Genomic DNA, 17,233 nt, shown 5'->3' with positions numbered 1-17,233 from the left:
TATGACTAAATTTATTTCTCCCTGATACTATGAAGTCATTTTACCCCCAGGTGTGCATAGTGCTTCACTAGCCCCTTCAACCTGTACCTTATTGGTCAGAATTCCCCTCCTTTACATGAGTTCTAAGGGCCTATAACACCCTCATTTAACCATCTGCGTTGCTCTCCACTCATGCATACGCATGCACGTGCCCACACACAGACACATATGTCAGATGCGTATGTAAAGGCAGATGTTCCAAATTTTCACACCCTCTTCTCCCAGTGACAGGCAGAGAAGACTTCCAGACAATTAGTAAAAGAGAAAAAGAGATGTATATTTGGAACATGGTGTATGACATCAAAGACAGAAGTCAGGAGTGAGAAAGAATACTGTGAGTGCAAGAAAGCTGATCTGGGGAATTTCAAGAAGTCCTCATGAGCTCATTTGGTTGTGCACTGTCCAATCATTTTCAGAATTCCAAACAAAGTGCTGCACTTGTTAATGAGTATGTTAATGACCCTTCAATTTACTCAGTGAAGACCAATTTATAAAATATTCATGCTCCATTATGCAGGGTTTCCTTTGTATCTCTGAAGTGAATCTTTCTCTCCTGAGAGAGACCAAGAATGGGAATGGGCAAAGTCTTTTAAAAACTGGGTTCCTGGATCACTCTTCCTGCTAAAGTCAAGAATGGATGAAGAAGAGGAGAACAAATTTTGGTAGTACCAAGCCTAAAGTTAAGTCTCCACTCAGCTTCTTACTAATTTTGTGGCCTTGGGCAAGTCAATTATGAATAATAATAATAATAATAATAATAATAATAGCTAACATATACAGAATATTGAGAGCTATGTGTTATTCAAATACTCTAAAAGCTTTTCTTTCACTTAATCCTATAACTATTGAGGTAGTTACCATTACTATTCCTATTTCACAGATGAGAAAACAACATCATAATAACATGTTATCTGAGCCCTGCCAGAACAGACAGCTTTTATTCACAGTGTTTGATCCTTGGTTTCATAAATGCTGTGCATCAGATGAAAGCAGCAGCAGGATTGCAGCTATAACGGTTTCATCGTATGGTTGGACATACCTCCCAGTTGTGTCGATTCTGGCTTTGTAGCTTTCAAGCTTGGATCTTGGACCTTCTAAAATTCTGTAAGCGTGCTAGTATACTGCATTGGTTTTCCATTGCTATGTAATACACTGTCGCAAACTTAGTGGCTTAATACAGCCACTAACATTAAAACATTAATTATTTCATAATTTCCGTATATCAAGAGTCCACCATATTTTACCTAGGCCCTCCGCTCAGGACTTCATAGAAATCAAGGTGCTGGCCAGCTATATCCTCTTCAGGAGGCTTGACTAGGGAAAGATCAACTTTCACTCTCTCAGGTTATTGGCAGAATTAATTTCCCTACGGCCATGTGATATGGTCTCTATTTTCTTAACTGTCAGCTGGGACCATGACCAGCTCCCAGAGACTGCTTTTGGGTCCTTGCCACATGGCCATCTCTACAATATGGCAGTTTGCTTCCTCAAGGCTGACAGGAGGGCATCTGTTATTTCTTCTCATATCTTTCAAGGGATTGGGGAATTGAGTGAACTGTTTTGGTTTTGGTTTGGTTTTTTTAATAGTCTTTTTTAAAAATAAACTTTATTTATTTTGAGAGAGAGAGAGAGAGAGAGAGAGAGAGCACGTGGGGGAGGGGCAGAAAGAAGGGGAGGCAGAGAATCCCAAGCAGGCTCCACACTGTCAGCACAGAGCCTGATGTGGGGCTTGAACTCACGAATTGTGAGATCATGACCTGAACCAAAATCAAGAGTTGGGCACTTAACCAATTGAACCACCCAGGTGCCCCTGGTTTGGTTTAAATGAAATGTTTTAAAACTCAATGGATGACCCACAGCAGAATTGGAAGATAATAATATAAAGGTATTAATTCTCATCAAGTTGATCTACAGGTCCATTTAAAATCCTAGCAGAAATTTTCATAGATATAATCAAGTTAATTCTAAGGTTTATATGGAAGGCAAAGGAATTAGAATAGCCAAACCAATTTTGGAAAAGAAGAATAAAGTTGTAGGAATCACACTACCCAACTTGGAGACCTACTGTAAAGCTTTGGTAATCAAGGCAGTGGAATAATGGTAAAAGGATAGGCAAATAGGTCAGTGGAACAGAACAGGGAGATGAGAAATCAACACACATATAGGGACAATTGATTTTTTTTTAAACATTTAAAAAAATTTTTTTACATTTATTTATTTTTGAGAAACAGAGTGAGACAGAGAGTGAGCAGGGGAGAGGCAGAGAGAGAAGGAGACACAGAATCTGAAGCAGGCTCCAGGCTCTGAGCAAGCGGTCAGCACAGAGCCTGATGTGGGGCTCGAACCCATGAACAGTGAGATCATGACCTGAGCCAAAGTCGGACACTCAACCGACTGAGCCACCCAGGCACCCTGGGACAACTGATTTTTAATAAGGATGTAAAACCAATTCAACAAAGCAAGTATCTCATTCAACAAATTTTGTTAGAACAACTGGAAATTTATGCTCAAAAAAAATTTTTAACCTCATTCTAAACCTCACAACATACCAAAAAAAATTTTTTTCAGTGGAATAGAGATCTCAATTTAAAACTTAATACTATAAAACTTTAGAGGAAAACATAAGAGAAAACCTGGGTTTGACCAAGATTTCTTATATCTGACACCAAAAGCATGATCCGTAAAGAACAATTTACTTCATCTAAATCACAAACTTGTGCTCTTTGAAAGGCATTGTTGGGAGAGTGAAAATACAAGCTACAGACTAGAAGAAAATATGTGAAATCATGTATCTGACAAAGGACTTCTTTCCAGAATACAGATATCTTTAAAAGCTCAACAGTAAGAAACCAGACAACTCAAGTTTAAAATGGGCAAAACACAAGGGCGCCTGGGTGGCTCAGTTGGTTAAGCGTCCAACTCTTGATCTCAGCTCAGGTCTTGATCTCAGGGTCATGAGTTCAAGCTCTGCATTGAGCTCCATGCTGGGCATGAAGCCTATTTTTAAAAAAATAATAAAACAAAATGGGCAAAACATTTGGACAAAGGAAATGTATGGATGACTAATAGGCACACAAAAAAGATGTATACCATTGACCATTAAGGAAACACAAATTAGAACACACCTATTAGAGAGGCGGGCATAAAATAAAAACCTGACAGTATCAAGCAAGTTGGGAAGAGTGGGGAAGAAGTAAAATTTTCATACGTTGTGAGCAGAAATGCAAAATAATGTATTCACTCCAGAAAACACTTGAACAGTTTTTTTTTTAATTTTTTTTTTAACGTTTATTTATTTTTGAGACAGAGAGAGACAGAGCATGAATGGGGGAGGGTCAGAGAGAGGGAGACACAGAATTGAACCAGACTCCGGGCTCTGAGCTGTCAGCACAGGGGCCCGATGAGGGGCTCGAATTCACGGACCGCGAGATCGTGACCTGAGCCGAAGTCGGCGCTCAACCCACTGAGCCACCCAGGCGCCCCACTTGAACAGTTTTTTAATAAAGTTAAACATACACCTACCATATGACCCAGCAATCCCACTCCTCAGGTATTTACCCTAAAGAAATGAAAATTTATGTTCACACAGAAACCCTCACATGAATGTTTAGAGGAGCTCTAGTCATAATTGCCAAAATCTATAAGCAACCAGAATGTCCTTCAGAGCTGAGTGGGTGAACAAACTGGCACATCCACACAATGGAAAATTCATCAATAAAAAGGAGCAGAGTACTGATACACACCAACAATGTGGATGAATCTCAAGTGTGTTAAGCTAAAGAACCCAGTCTGCAAAAACTACATACTATGTGATTCCACTTATATGACATCATCAGAAGACAAAACTACAATGATGGAAAGCAGATCCATGGTTTCCAAGAGTTAGGCGTGGGGGAAGCGTTAAGACTGCACAGGGGTAGTACAAAGATTTGGGGGTGATGGAATTATTCTGTAACTTGATTGTGGTGGTATCTACATGAATCTATATGTGTATTAAAACTCATAGAATTATACGCCAAGAAAGTTCATCTTGCTGTATGTTAATTTTTAAATTAAAAAAATATTTATGAGGAACATGTGTGGGAATGGAGCCTCGTGGACCTGGAACAGGGAGAGAGGAACTTAATTTTAGATTAGGTTAAATTTTCAATGTGTGAACACCTACTAGAGACTCTGGATGCAAAATATTGACTCAAGCAACTGGGAAGGATTCCATTTATTTGCTTGGTTGATGGACTAAAACTAGAGTCAACAGTAGCCTATATGAATTTGAAATGCCAGAAAGAACTTGATATAATATAGAGGAAAGAACCCTAAAAGCTGCGGAGATGAGACTATAAGAGCAGATTTCTCATATGTTCACAATTCCTACCCTGAAAATAACCCACACGAGGGCTCAGAAGACAATCTTTTCACCATAGTATTGAAAAATATGTTGTCAACAAAGAGCAGCAACATCCTTTAGAAGCACGTTAGTAGCTATCCACTGTAGATAAAGTATAAAGGTAGGAAAAGCTGCCATTATAATGATCTCCTTAATTTAGGTGACATGATGGAAACTTAGAATAACAAAGATCTAGCAGGTGTACTCAACTACCCAAGCAAATGTAGAGTAGTTCCCAAAATACACAGCAGAGCCAAAATAACAAACGGATTGGTTTTACCTATAGGGATGTTTGGAGATAATTAGATCTCTATGACTGAATTAAATGGGCTACCGAAGTTTTACTTAATGTGCATGACCAAAAAACAACAACAACAACAAAAACCAACCAAAAAACCAAAAAACAAAACAAAACAAAAAACCCTAGGCTTAGTAAGCAGAAAAGATTGATTTGAGCCACCACTCTAGAGACTCACTACATCACTACTATAGAGACTCCCAGACCTAAATCAGTTCAAGGAGCCAGAGCTTTCTGATTGAAAAGGAGATTGGGTATCCTTAAAAAAGAATTATGTGGTAACATCAAAGCACATACCATCAAACGTTACCAAAGGGACATAAAATACATTTCAGCATAACTGTACACTAGAGGAAAAAAAAACTCTTAGGACTTTGGGGGATTATTTGATCCTGGCTCTGAGCTAATACTAATCTCTAGCAACACAGAATATTGCTCTGGTCCACTGCCAAGGTAGAGGCTTGCAGAAGTAAGGGTGACCGGAGTTGGGTGTGAGTCCCACCTCAGCTATTCCACCAGTTCACGACAGTGTAGTTGAAACAGGTAAGACTTACCCGCAAGGCTGCCTGCTTTGTGTGGAATACAAAGCAAGAGAAGGCTGTGTGGAAGGCTCTGGATGAGGTGCAAAACTATGCCACTAGGCCTGCATGTCTTGGCAGATTTGTGGCGGACTGAGAGCTGTGTGGAGCCGGTAGCCAACCCCAGTAAGGGAACCACAGCTGAGGCAGCTGGAGTCTTGAAACAAAGCCATGCCCTTTCAGTGGGCAGATTACACTTCGTGGCTTCCATGTGTTCTTGTCAGCCTTTCTATTCAGATGGGCGGGCTACAGGTGCCTGGTCAGACAGCACCACTGACTTCGTTCTGCAGATGAGCAAAGTGCTGGTCAGGACACTACTTGAGCTCTGCAGGGAGGAACCGAGTCTGCTTAGGTCCCGGTGTGGGTTGTTCCAACCCTCTGCTTCTCCAGCACAGTCAGATTCCCAGGGGGAGCCCTGAGGATCCCCTGCCATCCCTATGGGGCACACCTGGAGTGGAGACCCCAAGAAGCAACCCACAATGTTAGGGGAGCTGGATGTCCTCCAGGGGTGCTCTTTTCCCACTGGAAGGACTGTGGGCTCTAGGAGACCTCTCTATTAGGCGCTGAACCATTCCCTGCTGCCGTTCCTCTTCCCTTCCTGCAGTCTGGCTTGGTCTCTGTGTGCAGGGGTGCCTCAGCCTCACCCCGTGTTCTAGGATTCTCTCAGGGGTGTCTTGCCCATGAATAGTTGTTAATTGTTCTTGTGAGGGAGAGCAAAGTCAGGATCTGTGACGCCATCTTGTTGATGTCACCTCAACCGTTCATGGCTTGCTATTGGCAGAGGCAGAATGTCCAACCATGAGAAAACTGGAGGCCTTGCAACTAAGCTGCCCATCGTGAACTAAAGATTGCCAACCAGTGTTAGGGTGGATCCAAAAACACTTCATGACCAGATGGAAGTGGTATGCAATGTATAAACTTAGCTGATCCAAAAGACACAAGAAATTTGCATGATCTCCCAGGGTATCTACCTTCTCCACATTTCCATCCTTTCTTCAACCCATGCCATAGCCTTAAGAGGTGCTCCAAATGATGGGGCACCTGGGTGGCTCAGTCGGTTAAGCACCCAACTCTTGATTTCAGCTCAGGTCATGATCTCATGGTTCAAGAGACTAAGCCCTACATCAGGCTCTGCACTGTTAGCTTGGGATTCTCTCTCCTTCTCTCTGTCCCTCCCCTGCTTGTGCACTCGCTCTCTCTCAAAATAAATAAATAAACATAAAAAAAAGAGGTGTTCCAAATGACCAATTGACTATAAAGGTAAAAACGAGTACCTGATTTTTGGGTAGCTCTGCACACTCTGGGGGCATCAGATGAAAATGGACTATCACTCCACATAGAGATACAGTAAGGAAAAGAACAGAACAGTACAGTAAGGAAAAGAACAGTATAGAACAGTAAGGAAAAGAAATCTCCCCTACTAGGCAGACTTTTAAGGGCACATCTTAGCCTCTGCTGTGTATGGAAAGAGAGATGCCCTGGAATAGGGATCGTCTAGGTCTCATGGGCAGTGGCTAATGGTTTGAGCAGACTTGGAGCTAACAATATTGAAGGATTGATGACAAGTACTAGAGAAGAGGCATGTGGATGGACCTCTCAGAATGGGCACAGGATGAGAATACTCTGTGGTTCCTACTGAAGAGGAAGCTCATAATATAAGGATGGATAAAATAAGCTGTTCTGTGGATATCAAGGCCTCTTCCTTCAGCCACCCTTAATTGCTCAACGGCTCATAAAAAACATGACCGTGGTGACAGAGATGGATATTATGCATGGGCTCAACAAGGACTTTCCCTGATTGAGAAAATGACACTGGTAAGCACACAACTTGCCAGTGGTAATAACCACCTGGGATCCCTGGACAAGTCACATACCTTGACAGACAGCCAACTACCTTTGGGCAGACTGATTGCATTGCAGTCTCTTCTCCATGGAGGGGGCACTAATTTGTTCTTACTGGAACAGATACTTATTCCAGTTTGGGCTCAATTGTGTATCTCCAAAATTCATATGTTGAAGCTGTTAACACTCGGTACCTCAGATTGTGACTCTGTTTGGAGACAGGGCCTTTTAAAAGGTGACAAAGATAAAATAAGACTGTTAGGGTGGGCCTAATCCAATGTGACTGATGTCTTATAAGAAGAGGAAATTTGGACACACAAAAAGACACCAGAGATAGGTGAACACAGAGGAAAGGCCATGTGAGGACACGTGGAGAAGATGGCCATCTGCAAGCCAGGGAGAGAGGCCTCAGAAAAAAGTAAACTGGTTGACACTTTGGTCTTGGACATCCAGCTTCCAGAACTGTGAGAAAATAAATTTCCATTGTTTAAGCCACCAGTCTGGGGTATGTTTTTATGGTGGTTCTAGCAGACTAATACATCTTCCTTGCCTACCATGCTTCTGAAAATCACATAATTCATGGACTTACTGAATGCCTTATTCAAAATCTGGACATCTTTTAAACACTGCTCATCACCAGGGAATTCATGTACAGCGAGTTAATTGCAGTGATAGGCTCATGTGTATAATATTCACTGGTCTTTCCATGTATTCCATTGTCCCAAAGTAACTGGCCTTATAGGACAGAGGAATGCGCTGTTGACATGATGGCATCAGCAGACAGACATCTGGTGAGGTTGAGGTGTTGTCCTACAAAATTCAGTCTATTCTTTAAGTTAATGATGACTGTCTCACCCCAAGAAACAATGGTAAAAGTAGGGGTAGCTCCCTTCATTATGTTACCTGATCAACCACTTGCTAAATTTTTGCTTTCTGTGACTTTGGGCTTTGCAAGTTTAAAGGTCTTTGAACCAATGGGAGGGATACTTTTACCAGGAGACAAAATAATGGATCCATTGAATTGGAACCAGAGACTTCCACCTGGACATTGGAGACTTATCATGCCCTGTTGGACAAAATGACTGATCCAGATTATCAAAGTAGACTGCTGCCATACATGTAGGCAGAAAGGACTATTTCTGTAAACCATAAGGGATTCCCTGGGGCACCTCTAAAATTGCCATGTCCGGTGATAAAAGTTAACAGAAGGTAACTTCTAACCCCATACAGGCAGAGCTAGGAAGTATTCAGATTCCCCAAGAATGAAGATTGGGTCACCCCTCCGGATAAAGAATCATAGCCAACGGACTCTTTTGCTGAGGACAAAGAGAACATGAATCGGTAGCAGAGAAAGGACATTTATAAAGACCAGCTGCAACCTTGTGGCCAGTTTCATACATAAGTTCTGCAGTAATTATCCATAATTGCTTCTCTGTCTGCTTTATCACGTACATATCTATGTATATTCAACAAATTTTCTTTTTTCTTCCTCTTCCCTTTTCTCTACTGTTTACAATTTAGCCCACAGGCTACAGAGTATCAATGTGCTAATATGGCAGAACTACAGGAGAAATGCCTATCACCCACTTGTTTCTGGAATCAGCAACTAATGAAACTTTAGGTCCTTCCTTTGGGGAAGTGGATTATCACTGCATAAGGGATAGTTGTATGATGTTGGGCAAGCACAGGTTACCGTTACTGCTGTGGTTGGAAACGTAAGTATGAAAACAGGGCCCATATTGACACTAGGGGTGAAGGAGTGGATTATAGTGACATCTGTAACTTTTGAACACTTCCACACTACAAATTCTGCCTTTCTAAGATATAATCAAAAAACGGTGCTTTCCAGCCTCCCTTTTAAGTAAGGTACAGACATGAGACTAGCTTCCTGCAAACAGACGCCTTCGCGTGAGACCTAGAAAGCAGAGGGAACAATAGTGAGGTTACAGTTATTACGAGGTCTTAGGCAGATCTGCAGGAGCTATATCAGAAGGAGGTGCAGTGGAGGGCCAATCTGTACTTTTGTAGGAGCCGAGCAGAAGGTCACAGCATCTGCAGGATTTCCAGATGAGAAAATAATCGAGATCTTGCTATATCCATCTCTACCTGCAGACATTGCTTTCCTCTGCACCGGACTTCCTTGGACTGGGTTTTTCATGTGGGTTCTCCCCCCACAGCGGCTTCTGGCAGCTCCAATCCAGGAGAAAGAGAGTTTCTATTTCCAAAAAAAAAAAAAAAAAAGTCCACGGATTGGATCTCATTGATCCAATTTGGGTCACATCACCGAACCAACGGCAACAGCCAAGGGGACAGAATATGCCAGACCTGGGTAATGTGCATACCCTGAATGCTGAGAACAGGATGAAGTCTGAAGGGAAGAAGAGATTTCTCCCATACATATATCTCCTCCCTTATATTTTATCACCCAAAAGCAACTGGCCATAGAATGAAGCAACAGCCTATGGAAGTTATGTCACCAGCAGTGAGGCTGAGGGATGGCCCCACAAAATGTGCCATATGCTTTGGGTTCGCAATGACTAACCTAAAGGTAGCCCTCAAACTCCACTCAGGATGTAACTAAGAGCAAAGATAATGGATGGTGGGCAGCAGAAATGACAGCTGTCCACCAGACAGGAAGCGCTGGCTGCTCCCTTTGGCTACGAACGGGATAGCAACTGGCAAGCCTGCGAGCAAAGACCCTGACGCTTCTCACCATGTGATCCCAGCAGCACTTTCCGTTTGCTGGACTAAAATTCAGAGGCCCTCATTGCCAATTCTGTTGTCTGTGAACTTGGGAATCTCCCTTAACTTTTCCGGGCCACCATCCCCTTCTTTGCCAAGTGAAGACCTAACAAAGCCTGCCTTTTGAAGATTCAACAGGATACAACTTCTAAAACTGACTCGAAATCTGTAAAGCACTCTACCTATGTAATGGATCGTCTTTACTGCTCCAAGGAAACCAAGGATGACCCGAGCCTAGCTCATCCCATTTGCTAATAATGGGGAAATTGAGGCAGATGGAAGAGGTAAGACAAACAGAGGAGCTTAGATCGGAACCACTGTCCCCACGCCCCTCACCCACAGACGGGGCCGATCCACCTCTTGCTAGGCTGTGATCACATTTTTCTGAGCTCTTCCCCTTTCCGGGATAAGAGTGAAAATAGCAGGTGGGCTCCCACCCAAGGCTTACACAGTAAATAGGTTTGACACAGAATTCCTCAATGCAAACATTTCTTCTAGGAAAATAATTGGGTAAAAAAGCAAAGATTCCTACAGAAGGAGATCTATTGCGGTAATTATTAGGAACACAAAAAGTTTGAAAGTAAATGCCCTGCGGTGAAGGATTGATTATATAGTTACACAAATGATGGTATTATCTCTTCAGTGGCATACCAGGAGGTCAAGTAAAATATGGATATTATATAGAAGGATATCCAGGATATAACAGCTGAAAAGAGCACATACACTATGATCCTGTTTTTATCAAACAATCACAGATGTATTCATATGCATAGACAAAGATTCAAAAGATATATAGTGGAGTCACATCATACATGAATTCAATTTCTCTGAATTCAATGCTGTGCCTATGCCACACGGTGGGGGAGGGGCAGGGGAGAAAGAGATAGAACAACTTCAATAGTGTACCTGTGATCTGCCACCCTCCTTGCTAAGATGGGGACACGAGGCTGCTGAAATTTCAGTCCCTCTCAGTTCCCATCTGCCTTCCAGAATGTGAGCATCCCCCCATGCTGAGTGTGACTAGAATGCTTCACGACGTGTATTTTCCATGCTATCTGTCCCCTAAATGCAAGCCAGCTACTTTTTCTGGGGCTCAACCAACAAAACAGTGATCTGGTTCCATCCCAGAAGAAAGTGGTTGGGTTGTATGGATTGAGAGGTCGTATGTCCACTGCTAATGCAACACATTCCTTAAGGAAATGTCCAGGGTAATTTTCCTCCTGGTGGACTGCCCCCCTCCAGCCCCCAATGCCAGATCCTATGCAACAAAGTGTGGACAGTAGGGATGTCTGGGTAAGGCTGGGTGTTTTTTTCAATTTATGATAATCTATATCACCAAGTTTCCTAAAACGAACATGTTACTTATGTGATATATTTTTTAATGTTTATTTATTTTTGAGAGGGAGCATGAGCAGGAGAGGGGCAGAGAGAGGGAGACAGACAATCTGAAGGGGGTTCTTTGCTGACAGCAGCCAGCCCAACGCAGGGCTCGAACTCGTGAACCGCGAGACCATGACCTGAGCCTAAGTCAGACGCTTAACCAGCTGAGCCACTCAGGAGCCCCTTCAAGGATGTCCCCTTAAAGGATAGGGAAGGCCCCCTGTCCCGGTGGGTACTTGACCAAGCACCCTCCAGAAAGTTCCATCTAGGCATCTCAGCTTTGCCAACCCACAAGGGCAGCTTCCTGTCAGGTGTCTGTAGGCCGTCCTGCTGTGGCTGCAAAGCTGCTCTCCCTTTCTCATGGCCCTTATCAGTGAGGATCTTTGTGGGTGATAGCATTAGGCCAGGCGGGGAGCCCTGGATGGCTGCAGGGCCCAGGGTGCCAGGCTGCTCGGGGCCATCTCGGCCCATCGCTCCCAGGCTCCATCAACCCTTGTTAGTCCTCATTACCAGCCCAAGCCCAGACAGGCTGCCTCCACGCTGGGTCCTTGATTTTTCTATTTTGAGAGGGTTACTCAGGCCAAATCATCAAATCGAGTTATGTCCCTGACGTCTTCGGTTGGCAGTGGGCTGACGGTTCCCCTCCCCCTGTCCCCATAGGCTGGGGGCCCTCCCTGGTCCCCCGGCAACCCAGAAATACACTCTTTCACGACACGGCATCCCACATACTCACACACACACACACACACACACACACACACACACACACACACCCCTCACCGGCTCACAAACACACACTTTCACCGGTACTCACACAAATAATCATAACAACATGAACATCCACACTCGGGGGTCCTCAGAGGTCATGAGAGACCCAGGCCATGTGCAGTTTTGAGGCTTCCAGAATATTACAGAATGAGAAATTGCTGCAACCGAGTCCCCATATTTGTAGCTGTTCTAAATGTTAACATTTAACAAATTATCATCATGTGTTTTAAATGCAATATAATTGTGTTATCCACAAAATAACCATAGGATTTATGAACTATTAATTCTCAGGCCACTACAGGCAGCGCACTTTGGTAACGCAATGTGCTCAGAGCCGTGTGATGAATGTCTTCTCCTCTCCATCTTGTCAGCGTATCTCGGACCGCGAGTGTAACCTCATTTGGGGATAATATCAAGAGCCCATATCTGAAGCCCTCTGAGAGTGTGAGGCCCACAGCCAAATGGCTCCTGTCAACTCCTGAACACACACTCACACCGGGAGGCCACGTGCCCGCGCTCACTAACGCCCCCCGTGCCCACCCACGCCGGCCGAGAGAAAATCCAGAGTCCTGTCGCTCGCCAGTGATCTCCGTTACCTTGTGACAGTCATGGCAATGTCTCAGGGCCGGGAGGGGCCCCTTGTGCCATCTGCTCCGGCCCCTCTCAGGACAGAGGCTTCCCTGGTCGCCCCCCCCCCCCCCCCGGGTGGCTGGCCACGCTGCTCTTTCAGATCATTCCTGATGCGCCAGCCTACACTGGCATCTAATGGGAAGGTCATCCTAGAGCTTCCAAACATCAGCATCCTCAACCTCTTCCATCAGGCGGCCCGGGACAGACATTCACCATCCACTCCACCCAGGGCTTCTGTTCCACCTGCCTGCATCTGGGCAAGTGTGCACACACGTATATGTGCTCACACACATACCTGCATGCACACACTTTAAAAGATAGCGTGGCATTAGGGGAAGACCCTGAAGCAAACAAGCCACTACTTACAGCTCTCTTCCTCACGAGTGGTCACTTTCAGAGTCACTTGTCCTCTCTACACCTCGCTTCTCTGTATCTTTAGAGTGGACACAGGAAAAACCTGCCTCAAAGGTCATTGGTGGGATCTCCCGAGATGTTTCCAAAAGCACGTAGCAAACTCCCTGGCATGTCATTTCTTTGCTATATAGGATGCTCTTTTCGATTTGTTCCTCTGCTCGGGACTGACATTAAGAAATGACGATCCCTCTCAGAGCAAAAATGTTTTAAATTCGAAGATAAATTTGCTTCTCCCTGTAATATGAGGCAAAGAGCATCAAAATGGAAATCTAATGCCTGAATGCTGGCTCCAGTTCTTCCAAAAACGAGTTGTGTGCAATCGCCAGGGCATCAAACACACTCAACCTCAGTTTTCCTATCTAGGAAAGGGGTACATTGGAGTAAATCCCTCAGGCCCTCTTCAGAGTCAGTGTTCTAGAACTCTTCTCAGAGGCAACTAACTCTCTTACCCAAAGTGCACACCGACTTTCCCAGACTGGCCCAGTGAAGTTGGTAAACTAGACCTGAGAGCAGGCGTATCTGATCCTGTCCCCACTTCCAGCCCCTGAGCACAACCACGCCTCTGTCCCGGTAGGGGGCACTGTACCCTTTCCACCGTATCCTTTCCAGTCCTGCCTGCTGAGCCACGGTGAGCCTGGTGGGAGTGAGGGGCACGCGGACTGCACTGAGCTGGAGGGTCCCGGGAGCAGGGTGGCAAGGGCAGCCAGGGGCAGAACCGGTCAAGCAACGCTCCAAATGGAGTTGAGGAAGGAAGGAAGGTTGAGTTTGCAAAGTCAGAAGTGAAACCTCAGGAGCGAGGACGATCTGGAGCGAGCTGGCACGCGGCACGGAAAGTGGCAAGAGAAAACGGCTCCAGGCCAGTTTTAGGCGGTGCCAGTTTACGGCACAGGGCAAGCCCCAAACCACAGAGAGGTCGGCAAACCCTTGGCCATGGCCCTGGAAATCACTAGGGCCGATGCGTGCAGAGCGAGGCTGGAAGGGGAAGGCAGAGACGAGGGAATGACAATGGTCTACAAGCCGGTCCACTTCTCAGCCTTTCCTAAGACATTCGCAAGGGAGAATCGATACTGCACTTCGCCCAGGAGCAACTCTGTCCGCACCCAGGGAATGAGGAAACAAGCACAGAAGACACAGAAAAGCTTGCCATTCCTTAAAATCTGTTCTGGAGGCTTTTGCACTAGAACCTCCAAATGGATGCTTTTCTGCTGCTGGTCCAGCGAGAAGGTGCCCACAAGGATCCATCACTGGCTGTAGTGGCTGGACTGAAGAACGGGACGTGTCAAGGCCTTGCCCGGCATCCCCAGCCGGTGAGACCAGGACCAGCCTCAGGCTCTGCACACACTGTCCAGCTCTTAAATCATAGAGGGGCCACTTAATATCAATTTTCAATACCTTCCGTAGAACAGATGTGTATGCCCTTTGAAGCCAGGGGGACTTGGGTTCAAACCCCAGCTTCACCTTTACTAGCTGGGTGACCATAGAAGATCGTCTTAATCTCTTTGTTCTCTACTCTCATCGGTAAAACAGGCATGAATAATGCCTACCTCTCAATGTTTCTGTGAGGTGTTTATGAGAACCTAGCTTATGTCTGTCACATAGTAAGGACTCAATAAATGGTGATCTTCTTTCCCTCTCCTCTTCTGGCCCCATTGGCCCCATCACAAGTTTTAATGCGGCTGGCTGCCTCGCACACGTCAAAGAGAAGTCTCCTGGGGTGTCCCTGAGTCTCTCAGGTGAGCACACCTGAGCATTCACACTGTTTGTCTTTGGGTTTAGGGTGTCATGGGAGTGGGTGTCCTGGAGGGGTCAGGGCCCCTCCAATTCTCAGGTCAACTGGGCCTCTACCTCTTTGCACAGCTGAGGGCAGGGAGTCACTGGTTGTCCTGGGAAGCCGTCAGCAACCAAGGTCAGCGCTGTGTCTGAGCACACAGCCAGAAGCCACCTTTCAAAGCCATTGATTAACCACTGTTGTTCAGGATGACTCTGTTTTCTTCTGGCATGGTTTGCTGATAAGAGTATCCCCCAGACTTAGCTGATTCCCCCCATGTGTATATTCAGTGGCACATTATGCCATCAAGAAACATCTCCTGAGCTCATTGGCCAAGCCCTCGGGTCAGAACCAAAAGGACTCCCTGTCCTCTCCTCCTGGTGAGAAAAATCTTCTGGACTAAGTGTCCCCCCAGGATCTTCCTGAGCTTTGGGGAAATCCATGGGCCAACCACAACCTGATCCACTCCCATCTTGTATGAGCACCAATTCAAACACCCAAACAGAAGATGTGGTCCATATCCCGTGGGTGGCTCATTATCATCCTTGATCTGGCCAGATATTAGAGAAGCATCATATCCTGGGCAAAGTGGGATCCTGGACTCTGCCTACCTCTTCCACCTTCTATTCACCTCCACTCATTCTCATGATCTACGTTCAGAGCTTGCTGAAACCCTCTGCCCTCAGCCCTGTACAGTCTCCCTAGGCTTCATGTATTGCTCTCTCTGTTTGGAATGTCCTCCCTGTCATTCCCCAGCTCCTCCAGATCAGGGAAGGCTTCCCGGAGGCAGTGAGTCCAGGGATCAGTCTGGAGGGATGAGCTGCATCACCATTTACCTGCCTAATTCCCATTCGTTCCCCCAAAGCAGCGCACATAGCTCCTCCCCCAGGAAGCCCTCCCTGACCAACCCCCCCCCCCCCCAGGTAGTTAGATGCCCATCAGGTAGCGTTCTTCAGTGACTGCTTTGGCTTCGGGGTTGAGACATGTATCGGGAAACAGATGGCACACTCAAACTAGCTAATTGAGAAGAGTTCAGTAAAGGAACTGTTTACAAAGGTATAGACAGGGTTCAGAGAGAACAAAGAGAGACAGAGCCCACACATGGGACTAGCGGCCGAGGGCAGCCTGAACCACACACAGGGGCGACAGGAGACCAGTGGGGAGTGGTGAGCAGGACCAGGACAGGAGGGCAGAGAGGAAGCAGCGGGGGCTCGTGGGGGGCAATTGCGCATATCAGAATGATAGCAGAATAATAATGTATTCTCTGTGTTCATACTTTAATTAATACTTTTGGTTGACATTTTGTAATCTGTTTATACATAGTTTATATTTGAAAGGTATTAAGGTTTTAGTGTCACTGATTATTTAAAAATGAATTTTAAATACTTGATTTTAAAGTACCAGTATTCACACTAGCATTTCAGCATCCCGTGAAATAAATACTAAGCCACAGTACTATCATTTTGTCCTGATATTGAAAATTAGCATTCTTTTAATTGGAGGCAGTAAGAACCCAGCCCAAACTGGCTTCCCCAGTCTGATGGCTCCAGGCCCAGCTGGGTTGCAAGGGCCTGAGCAATGTCACCAGAGCTTGGGTGACTCCTTCCTTTCACCTGGCTCTCTCTGTTCTCCTCCATGGTTGTCTTAATACTTAGACAGTCTCCTCTTTGGAGTCACTAGGAGGCTGTAGCAGCTCTAGACGTCCGACCCACTCACCTTCACATCCAGCGGAGAGAAGCCTCCTTCCAGGAAGTCCGCCGAAGGCTCGCTTCCTCTCGCGGGCTCTGGAGGGGAGACTTGTCCATCACTACAGCAATCCTGCGACCTGGCTGTGAGCTTTGACCATCCTGGGGGCCCAGCATGGGCTCAGCTTTTTCTGAAACATAAACATTGAGGATGAGAAGGAGGTGGTTCTCCCAAAACATAAGAAGCTATCCCCCAAAAGTGAGGTCTGATGTCGAGTGAGAAAACAACAGATACCCACCTCAGCCACACCTCTCTACACTTCCACAGAATCCTGGACTTGCCTCGTAAGTGACTCAATTCACACTCTTAAAAACAAAAAACAAATAAGCAAAAAAGCCCTCTCTCGGACTGAATTCCTAGAGGACAGAGACTTTCTTGTATTCCCAGTCCCTAGGAAGTGCCTGGCATTCCGGGCTTCCTCCACACTTGTTTGTGGGGTGCACACATGATCACCAGTGCTCAGTAAGAATGCCTTTGCCTGTGGCCATCTATCCAATAGGCTGGAGCTCCGTATGTAGACTTGAGCATACCTAGGAATTTCCGGGGCAGTTTTTTCAAACACCAATTTCCTGGACCCAATCCCAGAGATTCTGATTCGAGATGTCTGCAGTGAGGCCTGGGATTCTGCATTTCCAGCGAGCTCC

General features: G+C 45.5%; 1 protein-coding gene across 1 annotated transcript in view; it reads right to left on the bottom strand.

Moving 5' to 3' along the window:
• NTRK3 (neurotrophic receptor tyrosine kinase 3) overlaps positions 1-16,695 on the bottom strand; it is a 539,904-nt gene extending 523,209 nt beyond the window's left edge. The window contains exon 1 of the mRNA XM_042941053.1: positions 16,560-16,695. The gene's annotated coding sequence lies outside the window, so the exon portion shown is untranslated. The remainder of the gene's footprint in view (positions 1-16,559) is intronic.
• Positions 16,696-17,233: the final 538 nt, after the last annotated feature.

Source organism: Panthera leo, chromosome B3, assembly GCF_018350215.1.
Source record: "Panthera leo isolate Ple1 chromosome B3, P.leo_Ple1_pat1.1, whole genome shotgun sequence".
Classification (NCBI taxonomy): Eukaryota; Metazoa; Chordata; class Mammalia; order Carnivora; family Felidae; genus Panthera; species Panthera leo.
Note: the sequence above shows the minus strand (reverse complement) of the source record. Positions and strands in the feature narration are given on the sequence as shown.